Below are 6,000 nucleotides of genomic sequence, written 5' to 3'. Positions count from 1 at the left end.
ATAGGTCTTCTCATGTAGTGCTCTGTCTTATGGTGCAGTACCAAGCGTATCTATATATATTATCATGTACTACGACGTCAATATAGGTCTTCTCATGTAGTGCTCTGTCTTATGGTGCAGTACCAAGCGTATCTATATATATTATCATGTACTACGACGTCAATATAAGTCTTCTCATGTAGTGCTATGTCTTATGGTGCAGTACCAAGCGTATCTATATAGATTATCATGTACTACGACGTCAATATAGGTCTTCTCATGTAGTGCTCTGTCTTATGGTGCAGTACCAAGCGTATCTATATATATTATCATGTACTACGACGTCAATATAGGTCTTCTCATGTAGTGATATGTCTTATGGTGCAGCTCCAAGCGTATCTATATATATTATCATGTACTACGACGTCAATATAGGTCTTCTCATGTAGTGCTCTGTCTTATGGTGCAGTACTAAGCGTATCTATATATATGATCATGTACTACGACGTCAATATAAGTCTTCTCATGTAGTGCTATGTCTTATGGTGCAGTACCAAGCGTATCTATATAGATTATCATGTACTACGACGTCAATATAGGTCTTCTCATGTAGTGCTCTGTCTTATGGTGCAGTACCAAGCGTATCTATATATATTATCATGTACTACGACGTCAATATAGGTCTTCTCATGTAGTGATATGTCTTATGGTGCAGTACCAAGCGTATCTATATATATTATCATGTACTACGACGTCAATATAGGTCTTCTCATGTAGTGCTCTGTCTTATGGTGCAGTACCAAGCGTATCTATATATATGATCATGTACTACGACGTCAATATAGGTCTTCTCATGTAGTGCTCTGTCTTATGGTGCAGTACCAAGCGTATCTATATATATTATCATGTACTACGACGTCAATATAGGCCTTCTCATGTAGTGATATGTCTTATGGTGCAGCTCCAAGCGTATCTATATATATTATCATGTACTACGACGTCAATATAGGTCTTCTCATGTAGTGCTATGTCTTATGGTGCAGTACCAAGCGTATCTATATATATTATCATGTACTACGACGTCAATATAGGTCTTCTCATGTAGTGCTCTGTCTTATGGTGCAGCTCCAAGCGTATCTATATATATTATCATGTACTACGACGTCAATATAGGTCTTCTCATGTAGTGCTCTGTCTTATGGTGCAGTACCAAGCGTATCTATATATATTATCATGTACTACGACGTCAATATAGGTCTTCTCATGTAGTGCTCTGTCTTATGGTGCAGCTCCAAGCGTATCTATATATATTATCATGTACTACGACGTCAATATAGGTCTTCTCATGTAGTGCTCTGTCTTATGGTGCAGCTCCAAGCGTATCTATATATATTATCATGTACTACGACGTCAATATAGGTCTTCTCATGTAGTGATATGTCTTATGGTGCAGTACCAAGCGTATCTATATATATTATCATGTACTACGACGTCAATATAGGTCTTCTCATGTAGTGCTCTGTCTTATGGTGCAGTACCAAGCGTATCTATATATATTATCATGTACTACGACGTCAATATAGGTCTTCTCATGTAGTGCTCTGTCTTATGGTGCAGTACCAAGCGTATCTATATATATTATCATGTACTACGACGTCAATATAGGTCTTCTCATGTAGTGCTCTGTCTTATGGTGCAGTACCAAGCGTATCTATATAGATTATCATGTACTACGACGTCAATATAGGTCTTCTCATGTAGTGCTCTGTCTTATGGTGCAGTACCAAGCGTATCTATATATATTATCATGTACTACGACGTCAATATAGGTCTTCTCATGTAGTGCTCTGTCTTATGGTGCAGTTCCAAGCGTATCTATATATATTATCATGTACTACGACGTCAATATAGGTCTTCTCATGTAGTGCTCTGTCTTATGGTGCAGTACCAAGCGTATCTATATATATTATCATGTACTACGACGTCAATATAGGTCTTCTCATGTAGTGCTCTGTCTTATGGTGCAGTACCAAGCGTATCTATATATATTATCATGTACTACGACGTCAATATAGGTCTTCTCATGTAGTGCTCTGTCTTATGGTGCAGCTCCAAGCGTATCTATATATATTATCATGTACTACGACGTCAATATAGGTCTTCTCATGTAGTGCTCTGTCTTATGGTGCAGCTCCAAGCGTATCTATATATATTATCATGTACTACGACGTCAATATAGGTCTTCTCATGTAGTGCTCTGTCTTATGGTGCAGTACCAAGCGTATCTATATATATTATCATGTACTACGACGTCAATATAGGTCTTCTCATGTAGTGCTCTGTCTTATGGTGCAGCTCCAAGCGTATCTATATATATTATCATGTACTACGACGTCAATATAGGTCTTCTCATGTAGTGCTCTGTCTTATGGTGCAGCTCCAAGCGTATCTATATATATTATCATGTACTACGACGTCAATATAGGTCTTCTCATGTAGTGCTCTGTCTTATGGTGCAGTACCAAGCGTATCTATATATATTATCATGTACTACGACGTCAATATAGGTCTTCTCGTGTAGTGCTCTGTCTTATGGTGCAGTACCAAGCGTATCTATATATATTATCATGTACTACGACGTCAATATAGGTCTTCTCATGTAGTGCACTGTCTTATGGTGCAGTACCAAGCGTATCTATATATATTATCATGTACTACGACGTCAATATAGGTCTTCTCATGTAGTGCTCTGTCTTATGGTGCAGTTCCAAGCGTATCTATATATATTATCATGTACTACGACGTCAATATAGGTCTTCTCATGTAGTGCTCTGTCTTATGGTGCAGTACCAAGCGTATCTATATATATTATCATGTACTACGACGTCAATATAGGTCTTCTCATGTAGTGCTCTGTCTTATGGTGCAGTACCAAGCGTATCTATATATATTACCATGTACTACGACGTCAGTATAGGTCTTCTCATGTAGTGCTCTGTCTTATGGTGCAGCTCCAAGCGTATCTATATATATTATCATGTACTACGACGTCAATATAGGTCTTCTCATGTAGTGCTCTGTCTTATGGTGCAGCTCCAAGCGTATCTATATATATTATCATGTACTACGACGTCAATATAGGTCTTCTCATGTAGTGCTCTGTCTTATGGTGCAGTACCAAGCGTATCTATATATATTATCATGTACTACGACGTCAATATAGGTCTTCTCATGTAGTGCTCTGTCTTATGGTGCAGTACCAAGCGTATCTATATAGATTATCATGTACTACGACGTCAATATAGGTCTTCTCATGTAGTGCTCTGTCTTATGGTGCAGCTCCAAGCGTATCTATATATATTATCATGTACTACGACGTCAATATAGGTCTTCTCATGTAGTGCTCTGTCTTATGGTGCAGCTCCAAGCGTATCTATATATATTATCATGTACTACGACGTCAATATAGGTCTTCTCATGTAGTGCTCTGTCTTATGGTGCAGTACCAAGCGTATCTATATAGATTATCATGTACTACGACGTCAATATAAGTCTTCTCATGTAGTGCTCTGTCTTATGGTGCAGCTCCAAGCGTATCTATATATATTATCATGTACTACGACGTCAATATAGGTCTTCTCATGTAGTGCTCTGTCTTATGGTGCAGTTCCAAGCGTATCTATATATATTATCATGTACTACGACGTCAATATAGGTCTTCTCATGTAGTGCTCTGTCTTATGGTGCAGCTCCAAGCGTATCTATATATATTATCATGTACTACGACGTCAATATAGGTCTTCTCATGTAGTGCTCTGTCTTATGGTGCAGTACCAAGCGTATCTATATATATTATCATGTACTACGACGTCAATATAGGTCTTCTCATGTAGTGCTCTGTCTTATGGTGCAGCTCCAAGCGTATCTATATATATTATCATGTACTACGACGTCAATATAGGTCTTCTCATGTAGTGCTCTGTCTTATGGTGCAGTACCAAGCGTATCTATATATATTATCATGTACTACGACGTCAATATAGGTCTTCTCATGTAGTGCTCTGTCTTATGGTGCAGTACCAAGCGTATCTATATATATTATCATGTACTACGACGTCAATATAGGTCTTCTCATGTAGTGCTCTGTCTTATGGTGCAGCTCCAAGCGTATCTATATAGATTATCATGTACTACGACGTCAATATAGGTCTTCTCATGTAGTGCTCTGTCTTATGGTGCAGTACCAAGCGTATCTATATAGATTATCATGTACTACGACGTCAATATAGGTCTTCTCATGTAGTGCTCTGTCTTATGGTGCTGTACCAAGCGTATCTATATATATTATCATGTACTACGACGTCAATATAGGTCTTCTCATGTAGTGCTCTGTCTTATGGTGCAGCTCCAAGCGTATCTATATATATTATCATGTACTACGACGTCAATATAGGTCTTCTCATGTGGTGCTCTGTCTTATGGTGCAGTACCAAGCGTATCTATATATATTATCATGTACTACGACGTCAATATAGGTCTTCTCATGTAGTGCTCTGTCTTATGGTGCAGCTCCAAGCGTATCTATATATATTATCATGTACTACGACGTCAATATAGGTCTTCTCATGTAGTGCTCTGTCTTATGGTGCAGTACCAAGCGTATCTATATATATTATCATGTACTACGACGTCAATATAGGTCTTCTCATGTAGTGCTCTGTCTTATGGTGCAGTACCAAGCGTATCTATATAGATTATCATGTACTACGACGTCAATATAGGTCTTCTCATGTAGTGCTCTGTCTTATGGTGCAGCTCCAAGCGTATCTATATATATTATCATGTACTACGACGTCAATATAGGTCTTCTCATGTAGTGCTCTGTCTTATGGTGCAGTACCAAGCGTATCTATATATATATTATCATGTACTACGACGTCAATATAGGTCTTCTCATGTAGTGCTCTGTCTTATGGTGCAGCTCCAAGCGTATCTATATATATTATCATGTACTACGACGTCAATATAGGTCTACTCATGTAGTGCTCTGTCTTATGGTGCAGCTCCAAGCGTATCTATATATATTATCATGTACTACGACGTCAATATAGGTCTTCTCATGTGGTGCTCTGTCTTATGGTGCAGTACCAAGCGTATCTATATCTTCACATTAGACTATCATGTGCTACAAGGTATAATATATATATACTCACACGCAAATGAAACGCAAGTCGAGTATGCAGTATACATGCTCTTTATTTTCAACAGTAAAGACAAGAAATACTAATAGGGCAAGATTGACCAAAAAATGACTGAAGACAGTTTATTGGATTAAAAGGCAGATGACATAATTGTATTTTTAAATGTTAAGGGCTTACACAGTTTCAGGTCAATACCCAAAATGTCGGTCAATACCTGGTGTGACCACCATTAGCATCGATCACTACCACACATCTCCTGTACATTGAGTGGATCAGACGACTTGTGAAGGCCCTAGGGATCCTCCTGCACACACCCAGAGCAGCTGTGCGAAGTTCATCGGCAGTTGTAGGGACTGGGCGCACATTGTGCAGACGCCTTTGAACCTCATCCCTCAAGTGTTGATGGGGTTCAGATCAGGGCTGAGGGCTGGCCACGGTAAAACACGGATGTTGTGTGGTTGCAGAAAGGCCATGGTAGCTCTGGCAACATGAGGACGAGCGTTGTCCTGCTGGAAAATGTGTTGTTGATGTTGTGCAAAATATGGAACAACGAGGGGTCTGATCACTTGGTCGATATACCGCTAAGCAATGACGCTGTGTCCCCGACCTTGACCAACATTCAGGAAGTACATTGGTCCAAGTCTCGCATTAAGTCCAATCCCTGCCCATATCATGACGCTAGGTCCACCCCATGGATCCCTTTCCACAACGTTTCTGTCAGCGAAACGATCACCTCGACGCCGCCAAATTCTAACTCTTCCTTCTGTATCGGAGACACAAAAGCGAGAAGATGACACACCAATTGTGATGGCCCTGTGCC

The sequence above is a fragment of the Haliotis rufescens genome, unplaced genomic scaffold (assembly GCF_023055435.1).
Source record: "Haliotis rufescens isolate VD_foot unplaced genomic scaffold, xgHalRufe1.0.p SCAF_214, whole genome shotgun sequence".
Taxonomy (NCBI): domain Eukaryota; kingdom Metazoa; phylum Mollusca; class Gastropoda; order Lepetellida; family Haliotidae; genus Haliotis; species Haliotis rufescens.
Note: the sequence above shows the minus strand (reverse complement) of the source record.